This window comes from Canis aureus, chromosome 15 (assembly GCF_053574225.1).
Source record: "Canis aureus isolate CA01 chromosome 15, VMU_Caureus_v.1.0, whole genome shotgun sequence".
Lineage (NCBI taxonomy): Eukaryota > Metazoa > Chordata > Mammalia > Carnivora > Canidae > Canis > Canis aureus.
In genome coordinates, this window is record NC_135625.1 from 51137932 (window position 1) to 51155183 (window position 17252).

A 17252-nucleotide genomic window follows, 5' to 3' on the forward strand; every position below is an offset into this window, starting at 1 on the left:
TTGGGATACTAGAGGAAAAAGAGGTAAAGCAAAAAGAGTTTTTAAAATGAAGTTTTATTTTAGACTTTTAAGATTTCACGTTTTGACACCATTTGTGTTAGGAAGTGCGCCCAAGGAGGTGAGGCTTCAGAGCAGAGTGGTGCGGGTAGCCAGGCATCCCTGCCCCTGCATAGGGGGAGGGTCCACGGGCACTTATGAAGGAAGCTGGCTGAGCCGCAGGGCCTGTGCGCTCAGCATCAGCACGGTGGGCCCGGAGCGTGGACATGCTCTCCATCCGTGCCTGGCTCCTCTGAGGAACGTGCGAGCAGGGATAGAAGAACCATGTCCCTGAAGTCCATCTATATGGATGGAACTATTGGATTCAGTTGCTGTAGTCATTCCCTGGGGCCGCTGAACCAAAGTGGCATGAAGGGAGCAGGGGGTGGGGTGCTTACAAGAACCAGAAGCTGTTGCCTCATAGCTCCAGAGGCTGGAGATCTGAAGTCCTGGTTTGGGCAGGACCGTGCTCCCTGCAGAGTCTCTGGGGAGGAGGACCCTTCCTTGGCTCTTCCAGCTTCTGGGAGCCCTGGGTATACCTTGGCTTGTGGTAGCATCACACCAGTCTCTGTCCTCACGTGGCTGTGGACCCTGTGTCTCTGGGCGTGTGGCCAGATTTTCCTCTTCTCATAATGATACCACTCATATCAGATTAGGACCCACCCTACTCCAATAGGACTTTGTCTTCACTTGATCACACCCGCAAAGACCTCGCTTCCAAACAGGCTCACGTTCACAACCATCAGAGGCTGAGATTTCACCGTAGCTTTTTGGAAGACAGTATCCAGCCATAAGAGTCATTATCTTTGGAGGGAAAGATGTGTTTGTCATGCAGAGAACATGCCATCACCATCCTCTGTGCTCCCTTGGTGATTACTTTGTGAGATGTATGTTTTGCAGAATGTTGTTTTAGATGCCAAGAGGTCAGATGCAAGCTCTTGTTTCTACCTTCTGGGGATTCCAGTCTTACTGGGAACAGAATAACATTCAGATGAAACAATTAAGTAAAAGCAGAAAGAAGGCTGGGTGGGGAGTGGAGAGTGAGCAGGTGGTCCACACTAGAGGAGTAGGGAAGGGAAACACTGGTCTGGTGAGGGCCGTGATTGCCCCGCTGCTGCAGTGCCGGGGGAGCTGAGCCTTGCATAAGTGGTAGGGTTTGAATGAAGGAAGAGGTGAAGGGAGAGCCTTCCAGAGAAGAAAACTAGCCATGACTTGGGTGGGAATGAGGTGACATGCAGCATGGAGAAGGAGGGCCGTGGGCACCTCTCAGGGTCAGGAACCCAGCGTCAGACTAGGAAGTGGGCTGGAAACAGGAGGGCAAGGAAGCAGAGGAAGAGTCCAGATGAGGAGCAGCTTGACCCTGGAGAGCTCTGGGCCTCGGAGGAGGGTCATCCGTGTTCTTGGATGGGAATGAGAAAAGATCTAGAAAGGCTCTCCTGTGCATCCAACAAGGGGAGACTTGGTTATAGAGATAATGGAACAAAAAGAATCCAAAAAGGGAATGGTGAGGCAACCCAGATTGTCAAAAGCAGGAAGCCACTACACCTCTAGGGCTAAAGGAGCAATGAGAGGCAGTGGTGTGACTGGAGCCCACCCAATGGGAGTAGAACCCTGTAGAACTGTCTGGCAGGAGTAGGAGCCACAGAGGAGAAGCAGCCACTGGCCAGAGATGCCCCCTCTGAGGCTGAGGGCTAGAAATCCTGGCATCTCTGCCTCTCCCTCCCTCCAGCCTTGTGCCAAACCTACCAGAGGCCTGTGGCCTAGGAGATCGGGGGTAGAAGGAGCCCGTGGGGACCATGAGCAGCGGGGAGGGCCAGCAGAGAGGCTTCTTTTTTTTTTTTTTTTTTTTAAAGATTTTATTTATTTATTCATAGAGGCACAGAGAGAGAGAGAGAGAGAGAGAGAGAGACGCAGAGACACAGGCAGAGGGAGAAGCAGGCTCCATGCAACAAGCCTGATGTGGGACTTGATCCCAGGTCTCCAGGACCACACCCCGGGCTGCAGGCGGTGCTAAACCGCTGCGCCACCAGGGCTGCCCAGCAGAGAGGCTTCTGAGGGTAAAGGAGACACAAACGTCTCAAAATATTGGCTTTTTCTCATTGATTAGTGATACTGGATAGAATAACCCCATTCAGGAAGAGACACCGATTTGAAGAGAGAGCAGCTATTTGCGGTTTAGGTCACTGGAAGTGATGGTGACAGCCATAAGGGTTGTCTGTGATTGTAGAAGTTTTGTGCTTGCCTTACAGAATTTAAATAAAAGAGAATCCAGAGAGCACTCTCAGTCCAATGTCAATTTTTTCATGTGCCATTGACTGGGAAATGGTGTTCTGAGCTGTGTAAGCTTCACACCACTAAGAAGCCCATGGCTGAGGCCAACAAGCCTGAGTCCTTCCAGGATGTCTAAGGTGGTTCTGGGGCCAGCATGGAAGTGTCCTCAGCAGTATCCCACACTCAGCGATGGACACGCCACATGTCCTCGTCAGGGCCTGCAATTCCACACCTACGGCCAGCATTTCAGCAACCATCCAGATGTCTTGAGTGGAGAATCAAGGTGTGGGTGTTCCATACAATGGGATCTTTCCCAGCCTTAAAAAGGAAGGAAGTCCTGACACCTGCTACAGCATGGATGATCCTTGGGGACATTATTCTGAGTGATAAGCCAGTTGTACAAGCACAAATGCTGTGTGATTCCACATGTCCAAGGCCCCCAGAGTAGTCAGATTCACAGCCACAGAAAATAGAATGGTGGGCGCCAGGGGCTGGATGGGGAGGAATGGAGCATTGTCATTCGATGAGGAAGAGTTTCAGTTTGAAAAGATGAAAAAGTTCTGAAGATGATGGGTGATGCTTGCACAACAGGGTGAATGTACTGGATACCATTGAATCATACACTTCAAAATGGTTAAAATGGTAAAGTTTATGTTACGTATATTTCACTCTAATTTTTTTAAAAGGTGATTCAGGCAAGACTACAGTGTTTATATAGTGTGAGCTTCAGAAAATCAGGGTGATCACCAGGGGCTCCCCACTTATGTTCTGAAATGATACGTTCACAATCAGAAGACACTGGCTCGCTGACATTAGACAGGCCTGTCCCCTGGGTAAGGTTATCACCAGAGACATCCAGGGGCCCTTGTCATGGGGCCCTGCAGCCATGACTGGGCTGGGTCCTGCTTAGCAACAGGGCTGGTGTTCATTTCAAATTCATACAAAATGTGCTTCTTTGTCATCAGGCTATGTTGATCCTCTTTAAGTTAGGTATTCAGTTCCTTAAGAGCTTGGCTGATTTCATGAATTTGCTCCCAGCATAATCTTCATTGGAGAGATGTGATTGCTTAAAGACTTCTGTCAGCCTGAAAATATTCAGATATAATTTGTTTCTGCCCTCTGGAACAAAAAGAGACTTTCTATAAACATTGACTCTGAAGATCACTTTTATAAAATGTGAATTTTATTCTAAAATTGGAATGAGGGTAGGGTAATTAGTCTGTGGTAGAAAGTATTCATTTTATCATTTATTTACTCAGCAAATACTTACTAAGCAACTGCTATGTGCTAGAAACTGTTTGGAAAGGGTGAGCAGAAAAAAAAAGGAAAGGGTGAGCAGGTGACAAATGTGTGAGGAAAGGACATGTTTGTCCTTTTCACGACTTGATTAACAGCACATTATATATTGGAGGGCTTCAAGAAATAGCTAATAACTGGTTGAACAAAGAAGGGAGATTCATCTATCTGGGAGATGCAGGCGGGTAAATAATTACAACAGAGTTTGCTAGAACCTGTGTTGTTATCATGGGAGAAAACACCCAGTCCAGTCTGAGTTAGTGGAAGAGCCAATCCCAGAGGAAGGAAGTGGACTTTTCTTCAGCTGAGAGCAATAATCAGCTTTGCATTTTAGGATGCTCTGTCTGGGTACATGTGGAAACTAGATTGGATTCGAGTAGGACAGGAATTCAGACATGACACAGCATGAAATTATCTCAGCCTGGTGGCAGCTAACGGTAGAACAAAGTGGACCAGTGTTAAGAAGTAAAGACCTATTCAAGAGGTTGAATTAAAGGAATTGGAATGCTCTGATTGAATGGTTGAGGGGGAAAGAGAAGAATCAAGGGTGGTTTCAGAAGTCTTGCCTCAGGAAACTAGATGAATGGTAGTTGCACTCGCTTGGATAGGGAACAAGGGAGGAAGAGGAGCAGGCTATGTATGTGTGCATGTGTGTGTGCATATGTGTGTTCGGGTGGTGGTGGTATAATAAGGTGCCCATGGAACATTTCAAGAGGAGGTATCCAAAGGGCAATTGGGTATGTGCATCTGGAGCTAGAAATTAAGACTGAACATCATCAGAATAAATGGTAATTTATGCCATGATCGTAGATGAAATAATCCAGAAAAATATCTGGTAGGTGAGAAGTGAGCCAGAAAAACATGGACATTTAAGGCACAAACAAAAGAAAAGGAGTCTGGATTGCCTTGAGATTAGGTAGGCAACACAGGCAAACACAGTACCACAGAGGCAAAAGGAATGTGCTTCATTGTATTTCACGCCTTTGGAGGGAGTTACCAGTGATGTCAAATACAACAGAATGGCCTGGAATGTAAGGCCTGAGGTCGGCACTGGTGACATTGGCAGGAATACAGTGGTCAAGTACAGAAGCCACGGAATGTGGGCTGAATGGTGAAGAGGTAAAGAAGCAGAGATCTCTAGTGTAGACAACTCAAGAATCCTGACGTGGAGGGGAGGAGATGGGGCAGCCACTGTTGGAATGGAAGTGATGGGAATTCCTATAAATGGGAATAAGTTGAAACTCTTTTTTTTTTTTTAAGATTTTATTTATTTATTCATGAGAGACACACAGAGAGGCAGAGACACAGGCAGAGGGAGAAACAGGCTCCCTACAGGGAGCCCGGTGCGGGACTCCAACCCAGGTCTCCAAGGGTCACGAACTGCTGAAGGCGGCGCTAAACCGCTGAGCCACCCGGGCTGCCCTAAGTTGAAACTCTAATCGGGACAGGATTAAAAAGAAGTAATCAGTAAAAGACCGAAGAGAAAAAGTGAGCCTTACGTTCTGCTCATCAAGGAAATGGGTGCAATTCCTTGGGTGGCAGGAGATTTTTGTCTCGGACAGTGGAAGAATCATGTTCCATGCATTGAAAAACTTGATGTGAAGGTATTCAAGTGATTGGTACTTTTCTGGTTCCCTTTCCATAACAGCCATTCCCGTGATCCTCCCCTTTCTCTTCTAGGGATTTCACTCTTGACCTATGTCTTGGGTCAGAGTCCCCAGAAACAGTCTGAGATGGGGTTTGGGGTGCAAGTTTGTTGCTTTATTACAGAGTGTTCAGAATAAACCTGTAGGTACAAGAGGAGAGAAGAAGAAAGGTGATTTTGTGGTTTGGGATGAGATGTAGCCTCAGCCGATGACAGGGGAGCTCTGGAGTGCAAACTGCACCAGAATTTTCCCTGTCTGGAGGCAAGGAGGCTGGGCTTTTGACCCTCACACCAAGCAGCCGTTAGCTATGGGATGCCCAGGTGGAGGGAAATGCTGGGATGGCATCCATCCCCCAAGGATGATCCTGTAAGAAGATTGCAGGTTTGAGCCATTCGCAGCAGCCCCTGAGCCAGTGATGGAACCCAAGGCATCTGTCGTGGCTCAGGGTCTCTTCTTCTCTTCCTGGTTGATTCCTGTATCCAACAGGATTGGGTACCATGCCTGTTCTTCTATTGCCACATAACAAACTCCCCAAAACTTAAGACAGCAGCTGTTTATTCAGCTCACGATGCTGTGGGTCATCAATTTGGGTTGGGCATTCTTCTGGTCTTGGCTGTGCGTACTCACACGTCTGTGGTCACTTACCAGGTTACTTGGCCCAGAGCAGCCTCAGCTGGAATGTCTCACCTCCATTCCATGTGGTCTGTCCTCCCCTGGCAGGCTATCCCAGACTTGTTCTTATGACAGTGGCATGATTCCAAGAGGCATGGGAGTATATGCAAGTCTTATAGAGGCCTTGGCTTAGAACTGGTACACTAACTCCTACCCAAGATAGAATCTGTTTCCCCTCCCCTTGAAGCTAGGCTGGGTTTTTTTGCTTGCTTTGGCCAACAGAATGAAGCAGAAGTGACAAAGTCACATTGCAGAGAGCATGGAGACAGGAAGAGGTGAAGGGTGTGGGCCAATTTTGAGATCTACCTCACGTCTTATCACTTGATTTCAACAGCTGCGTCTGCAGCTGAACACAGCATACTGGAGTCTAGAGGTTCATTTATCTCTATATAAGGAGTCTAATTTAGATGGTTAACTCTTCTGAGAGTAATTCCTTGAAAAAGTGGCTGCTACAGCTTGTGTTTCCTGAGAAGCAGATTCTAGACAGAAATTAATGTGCAGGATGTTCATGAGGAAGCACTCTGGGGATTGATGCCTGAGGGAGGAAAGAAGGAGGGAGGAGGGTCTGTGGGAGAAGCCGTGATGCCATGCTGTCTCCACAAGGTCCTCAACAGACCCTCAGGGAGCATGAAAGCTGGGGTGGTTCCCCAGACTTGTCCCAAGTTGGGGCAGAGGAGCCAGGCCTTTCTATCCTTGCATCAACCTTAGATGGCAACCTTTCTATCCTTGCCATCAACATTAGATGGCAGCTCTCCTGGAACAGGGTTAACCATGGGCAAGGTAACTCTCCTCAGCCAAGGGCAATGCTGGCCAGAAGTTGAGGGCCATTGCTTGCCAGATTCCCAGTAGCTGAGGGGCAAACCCTTCACTTCTGAAAGGGGATCTGAGTAGTACATCACAGCCTTTAAACATGGACTTGTTCTCTATTTTATTTTTTCGATTTACAATCCCCAAATTCTGACAGGTGAAAGTAAAGAGTATCACATTTCTTCTTATGGTGTATTTAACATGTAACTAAACTATGATATATTTAACATGTAACTAAATATTTCTTCTTATATATTTAATATGTAATATATTAACTAAATTTAACATATAAACTAAACTAAATATGATATATTTAACATGTATTTAATATGAAGAAAAGGGTTCAACATGGTTGGTTGGGGATGAATGAAAAAAGGTCTTATTAGGCCCAAGGGGAGAGGAACTAAGGCCCCAGCCAACATCCACCACCAACTCCCAAGTAGCGGGCATGAGCCACCACAGACATGAAACCTCCAGCCCCACTCAAGTCTTCAGGTGAGACTGCAGCCCCAGCTAATACCAGAGATCCAGGACTACCCATCTGAACTGCTTGTGAATTGCTGACTCACAGAAACCATAAGAAATAATGTCTTATTCTGCTACAGCTACTATAACAAAATGCCATAAACTAGGGTGCTTAACAGAAATTCATTTCTCAAGGCGCCTGGGTGGTTCAGTTGGTTAAGGATCTGCTTTCAGCCATGTGGAGCTCCCTGCTCAGTGGGGAGTCTGCTTCTCCCTCTCCCTCTGCTGCTCTCCCTGCTGACATTTGCTCGCATTCTTTCTTTCTCTCTTATAAATAAATTAAAAGTCCTCCAAAAAGAAAAAGGAAGAGGTAAGCCTGGGGGGCTTAGTGGTTAAGCTCCTGCCTTTGGCCCAGGGCGTGATCCTGGAGTCCTGGGATCGAGTCCCACGTCAGGCTCCCTGCATGGAAGAAAAAAAGGAAGAAAGAAATTCATTTCTCACAGTTCTGGAGGCGAGAAGTCCAGGATCTGGACTTGGGTGCTGTACCCATTCTTCTGTTGCCACATAACAAACCTCCCCAAAACTTATGATGGCAGCTGCTTATTTGGCTCACAGTTCTGTCATACTGGGGTCCAAGGGCTTCAGTCTATAAGTCTAGAGGTGGGGGACACAATTCAGTCTATCACAGATAGTTACTATTATTCTCTTAAGCCACTGAGTTTTGGGTGATTGGTTACATATCAAAAGATAACTTATACTTGTTTTATCATGCATGTGGGGGAGATAATATATAATTAATTGAATTCAATAGATAATAAACTCACAAGGTTGGGGTTCTTTTAAACACTGACCAACTTACCACTGAATCAATCTCTGAGATCCCTGGTATTCCCAGTTATGAATATTTGGAAGGAAATCACCAACCAGTCTTTCAAGATCGTTATTTGGAATAATTACCTTTTTTATTTTTTAAGATAAGAAAGCACTTTAAAAACCTAAAAATACTTTTTTTAAAAAATACTTTTTTTTAAGATTTTATTTCTTTATTCATGAGAGATACAGAGAGAGGCAGAGACACAGGCAGAGGGAGAAGCAGGCTCCCTGCAGGGAGTCTGATGTGGGACTCAATCCCAGGACCCCAGGATGACACCCTGAGCCAAAGGCAGATGCTCAACCGCTGAGCCACCCAGGTGCCCCCCAAAATCTAAAAATATGTCAAATCACTTGACATTAAGGAATAGATAAGATTTTAATAGGCACTGTTTTGTTTTTATATTCCTGTCTACCATTTTAAATATCAATTTACAAGCTAATAAGGTCTTGGTGTTAAAATTATCTGCTCAGAAATGGCAAACTAACAGTTCCATAGTCTGTTACTCACAACAGATTAGATATTTTAAAAATAGTTTGGGAAAATTTCACATTGGGTCAAGGAGTAGGAGCACCAGAGAGAACCGATTCATAACAGGATTGGCTATCGTGAGAGTTGTTGCTTACACAAGTGTTGCCAGTGTGTTGAAGAGGCAAGTGGAGAATATCTACTCTCCTAGCTGTCAAAAGAAGGTATTATAATTGGCATCCTTCCTGTGTCCCTGCCCTGGTAGAATCATGACTTGATGAGCAGAGGAAGGCAGAGCCCAAATAAGAGAGATGTACTTGGCTGAGAGCTTAGCCTGTTTTTCTGAGCACTGGCCTGGGTCTTTCGGATTCTTATTTATTCTGTTCCCCAGGGTAGTGAGCTCCAGGAAAGGATGTTGCATCTTTTTATCCTCAATTTTTCTTTAATTCGTCAAATGGCCTACCTCTGTCACCTCCCCAGGGGCCCATGAGGGAAATGACTCGTTCAACTGTTGTTTCATAAGATCCTGTCATGTGCCTGGCAGCATATTAGGTACTGAGTGTTTGAGGACAGTGGAGATCATTTCTGCCTCAAGAGTCTCAGCAAGAGCAGGTCCCATGGAGCCGGAACCCGAGGCTAGAGCAGCTGAGGAGTGCCTCCACCTCCTCACCCAGGAGCCACAGCCTAACAGATGGGAGATATGCACTCAGCATCATGATGACAGGGATACAAATGTAAATTTCCCACAGTGAGTTATTTTGATGTCTTGGTTGATAGAGCCAACCCCTCTGTTGGTGAAATCAACCATCATGACTGCAGCTACTTTAGGACTCATCTTGAACTTTTCCACCCAAAAGAAGCAACTCTGGATAAGGCAATGGTTCAAATATTGGCGTCACATGGCATTGGGATGCTCCCTGGAAGTTTTCAGGGTGATCTACAGATAGCACCTCTTCTTGGAGGTGGAAAATGTTGCAATTAGCTTTTTCCTTCCCTGGGCTGCTATTGTCAAGGATGTCACCTAACTATGCAACAGGCCTTGACTAACTATATCTCTTGTTGAAGAAACCATCTTGATCACGGCTCTCTCTAAGCTCAGGGCAGAAGCTAGCCTTCCAGGGACCTCTAGGCAAGTGCATGGTGACAAAGGGTCGATGGAGGCAGCTTTGTCATGAAATTTGGAGTAAAGAGGAGCCATGAGGGAGCTGGGTAGGCAGAGGGCATTTCTCTCAAAGATGGGCATGGCCAGAGCATGTGAATGTGCTAATGGAAGGGGATGTACAGGTTCCCAAGCCTCCCACCTTCTCTACCCACCCCTCTATCCTCCAAAGATACAGGCTTTACAAGAGGATCAATGGAGAGCATCTGAGTAAGCTTCCCAAAGCTGCATTGCTAGCCAACACAGAAGTCAAATCTTAAACCAAGGAAGCTGATCTCCAAAGCCCATGTTCATGGTATGATTTCATACGGCCTCTAGAGAAGTCCAGGCTTCTCAGCCCACCAATCACACACGGACTTAGCATCTTAGCTCACATATGCCTAATTCAAGAGCTGGCCTTGGGGCCAAACCTGGCCCATCATCTCTTTCTGTACTTAAAGTTTTATTAATACAATAGCCACGCCCATTCATCTATGTGTCGTCTGTAGCTGCTTTCATGCTACAACAGCAGAGGTGAGTAGTTGCAACAGAGACCAGATGGCCGCAAAATACAAAATATTTATTATCTAGTCTTTTTTCAGGAAAAAAAAAAAAAACTTGCCAGCTCCTGACTGATCTGTGCCAGAGCCTTCCGTTACTGCATCTCCTTAATTAATAGGCCATCCCATGCAAAGTGCCAAGGTGAGACTCGTCCCCAGAAAGGCAAGAGGCCAGCAGTAGAGCCCTGCCCCACTAAAGGCCAGCAGTAGAGCCAGTTCCGTGGGAGAGCAGAAGGGAAGTTAGTCATAGGGCCTGCCCGCCAGAGTCCCAGCAATCAGACCGGCCATCAAGTTGGCAATCTGGGAGGTAATCCTAAAAAGTTAGGACTGAGGGACCTGCCTTCTCCTTATCCTCAGAGCGTTATAATGTCCTACAGTCTGCTACTGGACTGAATTGAGGAGATTTAGGGTAATATAAATTTAAGATGGAAGGACCCTTATTCATCGACCCTTCATCTCCTTGAGGGAGGAAAGGATGCAAATGCAAAAAGTCTTTGTTGCCTGCCTTGGCAGCGGGTTAGAGGAATGAGTTGGTTGGCTTGGAGTTTTTTTTTTTTCCCCCAAAGATTTCATTTATTTATTTGAGAGAGAGAGAGCATGAGCTGGGGAGGAGTAGAGGGGGAGGGAAAGAGAGAATCTCTCAAGCAGACTCCACACTGATTGCAGAGTCTGACACAGGACTACATCTCATGACCTTGATCATGACCTTGAAATCATGACCTGAGCCAAAATCAACTGAGCCACCCAGGCACCCCACAGCCCCGCATTTTAATAGAAGGATTACTCCAGTGGCAGGCAAGAGACTAGAGGAAGCCTCTAGAAGACTAAGCAAGCAGACCAATAAAGAAAAGACAACAGTTGTTCAGGAGACACAACAAAGGGCTGAATTAAGGCCAGAGGAGTGTAGACTAAAAGGTAGGGGTTAATTATGAAGGCATGTAGCAGATAAAATCGGCCAGCCTGGGTGAGACCCAGGTATGCGGTGTGTAGGAGGAGGGCTCGAGGTGATTCTTCTGTTTCTGGCATGAAAGGATGGACGGCAGTGTCCTTGAATTAGGAAGGGAAGTAGATCTCAGAATGAAAGTTAAGCTCCCTTTGGGCCACACTTTCTTTGATTCTTTTGGGACATCAAATAGAGGCCCCCAGGAGCCTGATATGTAATTCTGGAGGGGAAAAGCAGAGGTTTGAAAAATGATTCTTTTTGTCCCATTTATGTATCATGCATTAAATCAAAGAAATCAAGACTGAACACCCTTACCTACGGAGCTACTGGTGCAGTGAAGAAAGCAAGCATGATTTCATTCTAATGAGGGACACTTCTTGCCAATACAGTTGTATGAAAATGCATTTTGGGGGCCGAACGTTGGATGATGGAAAAATGACTGTATCTGCTCATACATGCTAGAAATTCTAGACGGGCTGGTGTTGATTTGCATTTAGATGGGAATTCCTTCAGCTCAGAACCAGGATTGTCCTCTAACTGACAGCACTTGGAAAAGCATTAACTTTGGCCAGGTGAAGTGTCGTTGGTACAGCAGTGACACAGACCTTAATACCAGTATTAATAGTGTTGCTGAGTGACTCCATAGAAATTAGCTGCTGAAATGGTGGAAAAGTTTAGAACAAGCCTCCTCCGGCCTCTCTCTGAAGCGCCAGTGCATAACCTGTTAATGAGTGACTACCTGAATTCCCTAGCGGTGCTTGACTTGCTCCTGGAGGCTGTGTGTTGAACACCATCTTCCCCGCTATTTCCGAGGCTTAGCACAGAACCCCAGAGCACCATCGCGTTGAGTCCTGAGTAAGAAGGAAATCTGCTCATCATGAGGCATTTCAGTAACAACTCTCTAAGGAGCTACACAGAGAAAATTCAGTATGATCCCTACATCTCGGCCAACGACCTCTTCCCACACTGTATCAAAAGCAGATTAAAAGCCCATTGCTTATCGTTATGTTCATTCGCAAATTGGTAAGGCTATTCGATTATCTTGGTTTAGTCTGATTAGACCGTTCCATTGGCCATCTTTGCGTTTAATTTGAAAAATGAGGTCCATCTGGAGAAGTATTTGATTATCTCTTTTAAAAATAGCGTTCCTCTGGGATGAGGGAGTCCTGGGGATTGGTGGCAGCACAATCATATGTGTGTACTTAACACGACCGACCCATGTGCTTAAAAATGGTTAAGAATGTAAATTTTTTGTCATTTTCAAAATTAGAAATGTTTAAAATCGTAACACTCCTCTGATTATAAAAACGAAAAGCACAAAGAGAATAAAAACTTTGGGCAGTCCTGCCATGCCAAGACATTTAAATTGTTCCATGTTGTATGTTGTTTGGACTTTGTCGTACCCTTGTTTGCAACCATGGCCGTGGACATGTGACAAACATAAGGCAGTGGCAAGACTGCGCAGCAACCGAGCTTTCCACTCATGTTATAACCAGACCCCGTCTTCAATGTACATAGTTGGGTCATCAGGAGGATGTCATTTTTAAAGGTGTCCTCTTCACAAAATTTGGTGGTCACACAATATCAAATATTACTTTACACTATTCAAATTATGAAGCTGACCCTTGGGTCTAATCCAGTAAACGAGACATTACAGAAAGCCTGGAAGAGAGCATGTTTGACATACCAGAAGCCATTGGACAGAGATTGTCATGATATCTGGATAAAAGATAGTACAATTTCATGAGACTTACTCACTAGCGGTCAGATTATTTTAAGAAACCGAGTATACAACATTTCGGGACCCGGAGGCCACAGAGGTTCTGGAGCTGTTTGCCTGCCAGATGAGGACTCAGCTGCCCTTTGGAAGAGTTGGGTGAGCAGATGAATGAAAGGAACATGTTTTCCCATTTTTAAGATCTGTCCTTGTTCCTGGACTTATTTCTGGACTTTCACTTTATCAGGTCTAGCATTTGAGAATTGGTTTGGGAGGGGAGGGGATCCCCAAACACAAATTTATGTGCTCACCACCCATATTTGAAGATGCTAGAATTGGGATGTAATATCAAAAGTTTATTCTTTTCCAGAATGTAAGAATGAATTGCAGAAATAATTTCCCATTAGCAATGTTTGAACACATCAAAAAACATACTTTTTCATCCAGGATTTTTCATTTTATTTCATTTTTCCTACTGTGCCTCCCAAGAGGTTGTATATAGCACTGCATGCTGAAATAATGAAAGAATTTCTCTTCAAAATAGAGACCTGGTGTTAGTGGCTCAAGAAAGAGTCTATGATCCTTCCTGCTCTTGGGACATGTATCCATAGATGGGGCTGTGTTATCGTTCTGCCTGCCCACTTATTCAATCTTACAATTGGTCAATTTAAAATCTATTTCCCACTGGGCATAAACTGTAGGCAGCATTGAACTTATGCATTAGGTTTGCATGCGTCTACAGTGACTGGCAGGGGCCCCTAACGTTAAGATATCTGTGTGGTGTGAGAAGAAAGGCCATAAAGTCAACATAAAAACTCATCCACTGCCTTTTTATAAGATGGTAAAAGCAAGTATAAAGAGCTTTTAGAGGCAGTAGCTCCAAGGACTTAGAGCGTCGCCAGCATTTAGCTCATTGACCTGACTTAAATGGGAGGGGGTGTTCATACTCCCCTCAACAAAGTCAAATTGTTGTTGTTTTTCTGAGAAATAGGTGGAGGCAGAAACTGAAGTAGAGCATGGAATACGTTGCCTAGTTAAAACAAACACAAGTAATAAAAGAAGGTCTATTCAAAACAAAAATATAAAGAGACTGCTTTTTAAGTAAGCCACCAAGACTGAATGTGAGATCAAGTTATATTTGCAAATGTATTTCTTTGAATAGTGAAGTGCATAGAATAAGGTCAGATTTTATTTCCATTCCAACAGCAAACGCAAAAGGTGAGTTTGGATTGTGGTTGATTGTTGCGTCACCAGATCCCCCCAACACTTAGAGCTGGATCTTCTTGCAGATCAATATGGCACCAGAAATTCTGCAACCATCGATAATACCTCAATTCTCTTCTGCAGTCTGAATTAAATTCTGAATTGACTCAGAAGACCATTCACCAGGAATTAGGAGATCCTGTGCCTTATTTCCAGTTTGGTCTTTACCACAAAGGGACAGCAGTTGAGATACTCTAAACCAACTCCGTAGTCATCTACACTAGAAATAACCTTCATGGAATGATTATAACACACTGTTCTAGATGCTTCGTGATACTAGTTGCAGGTTAGTTAAGATCATCTTAGAACATGTTCCTCATTCGTGTGTTTGGAATAATCCTACTTCATAGTGTTTCTGCATGTGTTCTCTGCCCAGTATTCAATTAGATAAGGCTCATTTGGTGGCAAATAATATATGAAAGTCAGTTTCAATCTTAAAATGATCTTTGGTGGATTTGGAGAGTGCATAGGACAATAAAAGGTGCTCTGGGATCTGTGGAACAAATTTATCCACCATTCTTTGAATATAATATAGCTTATGATTCCTTCTTTAAAATAATAGACATTCAGCACATTGGTTTCTTTTTCTTTTTTTTAGGATTTTATTTATTTATTCATGAGAGACACAGAGAGAGAGGCAGAGACACAGGCAGAGGGAGAAGCAGACTCCCTGTGGGGAGCCCGATGCAGGACTGGATCCCAGGTGCCTCTCGCATGTGGGTTTCTTACAGCAAATGCAAGTTCTTTAACTTCCTGGGCTCACAACATGATATGGTTCCTCTCTCCTGCCTGGTTTACAGATTATGAAATTAGGGACGCAGTCAAAACCCACTTGTTGATGCCTATTAGCAGCCAGGCACACGCTATTCCAGGCAGGTCTCTCCCAGCTCCGCAAAGGAGGTAGTATTATCTCCATGGTGCAGGTTAAGAATCAGATGTAGAAAAATTAAGTAATCTGCTTGAGACTTTGCTACTAATGACAAGTAGAGACACAGTACACATGGAGACCTACCTTTGAGATCTGTGTTCTTTACCCATTACTACACAGCACTCCCCACATCAAGAGCAGACCCAGGGGCACCTGGGTGGCTCCATGGTTGAGCGTCTGCCTTTGGCTCAGGTTGTGATCCCAGGGTCCTGGGATGGAGTTCTGCATCCGGCTCCCTGCAGGGAGCCTGCTTCTCCCTCTGCCTGTGTCTCTGCCTCTCTCTGTCTCTCATGAATAAATAAATAAAATCTTAAAATAAATAAATAAAGAGCAGACCCAGCCTGAGCTGAGAACTGAACCGGGGACCCAGCACACCTTTGCCTGAGCCTCGGAGAGGGAAGGGCTGGACACCCAGCCAGCGTGTGGCAGAGCCAGGACTCAGCTGGCACCACCACAGGTGGGAAGACATGAGCTTTGAGGTCAAATACACCTTATTCCCAACCGCACAATTTGCTTTCTTCATTTTTGCTATGCTTTGGGCACCTCTTTTAACTCTGACATTAGTCTTAGAAATCTTAACTGAAAGAAGTAACACCTGAGGAATAATACCCTTTGGAGATTTTTGCCCATACTTGGCTTCTGGATTCCGTGATGTTACTTGCATCAAGGCACTCACCCGATATAACCAGGTCACCTCCCCTTCCTTTTATTTTTTTTAAGTCTTTTTTCTTTTTATTTATTTATTTATTTTATTTATTTATTTTTTTAAGTGGCCTCCATGCCCAAATTGGGCTTGAAATCATGACCTTGAGATCAAGAGCCACACGCTTTACCCACTGAGCCAGCCACGTGCCCCAAGTCACCTCCCCTTCCTAAGGCTGGAAACCACAATGAAAGAGAAAGCAGATGCTGGCTTGATTCACACATTCTCTCCAAGACATGGCATCCCTTTTCTTGATCCTTAGTCATGGATCCTAGCTTCCAAAGATCTATGCTTGGCCAAGTGTATTGCTGGACTTAGCTACTTGCATATGAACTAAGCTGTGTTTTTTTCCGCACAGTCGTGAGGCATATCTGGTATTGTCATCTGTTTTAAACTTTTAGTTATTTCCAGTTTCTCTTGACTCATCAGACAACACGTGGATTTCTCCGTGGCCATGATAAATAAGGATGTGCTTATCTTTTTTTTTTTTAAACTGATCCACAAAAATGAAGCACAATATGGTGCTACCCAGGCTTTCAGATGAGACTGGATTTTTAGTCAGCATAGTTGATTCACTGATAAAAATCCCAGGGTTTAAAAAGGGGTATCACCCTTGGCCAGATTGCTCTTAATCAGATTTATAAAATTGGGTTTGTCTGTTACCACAATCACAGAGAACTAGGTGGCTGGATTTTCACCACATTTGGATAGTATGTTCGAGATGGTGTGACTTGAAGTCGAGGCTCTGTGGGGGTGTGATAATTTCTTGAGCTCTGGCTAAATGCTGGTGTGCAGCTAACTCACATATCTCTCGCAGCCAGTTCCATGGGCGTGTGGCCTGTGCAGTCGCCCTGTGCTTACAAGGACCACCTCCTGCTTTAGAGCTCTATCTGCTGTTATCGTGAAATTCTTCATTTTTGAGCAAGGGGCCCCTTGTTTTCATTTGGCTCTGGGCCTGGCAAATGTGCTAGAGATCCGTACCGTGTTCGAGGGAGAGAGCCAGGATTAGGCCTCGATGCTTTGCTCCAGAGCCCACCCTCTCTGCCTGTACTGACCTGCCAGTCAGGGAGTAACTTCTAGTCCAAGAGGAGCTGCCTTGCTGTGATGGCTGTGGGTTTCTCCTCCATCGAGCTACTTTGCACATACTCTGTTCAAGGCAGTGCATGTTTGGGTGCAGCCATGGGGAGTGGTCACTGTAGACGGCTCATGACTCATAGGAGAGATTGGCTAGGGCCAAATGAGTCCTTTTAAAGGAGAAACTGGGGAGAGCAATGCCTGGTGGCCTGCTTGTGGGCCTGGTGCCTCCCAAACGGTGGTGCAAATCTGCCTGGAGACGGGCGCTCTCACTTCTCTTACTTTGGCCCCTTTACCACTATAAGACTGTTGCTGTTCTTTTCTGAAGAATGCCCATTGAAACAACACAGACGGAGAAACAGGAAAGTTTCCCATATTTTCGGAGTAATACTGA

At 45.1% G+C, this 17252-nt stretch overlaps 1 protein-coding gene across 1 annotated transcript in view; it reads left to right on the forward strand.

Moving 5' to 3' along the window:
* Window positions 1–17252, forward strand: part of PRKAG2 (protein kinase AMP-activated non-catalytic subunit gamma 2) — a 265607-nt gene that overhangs the window by 169174 nt on the left and 79181 nt on the right.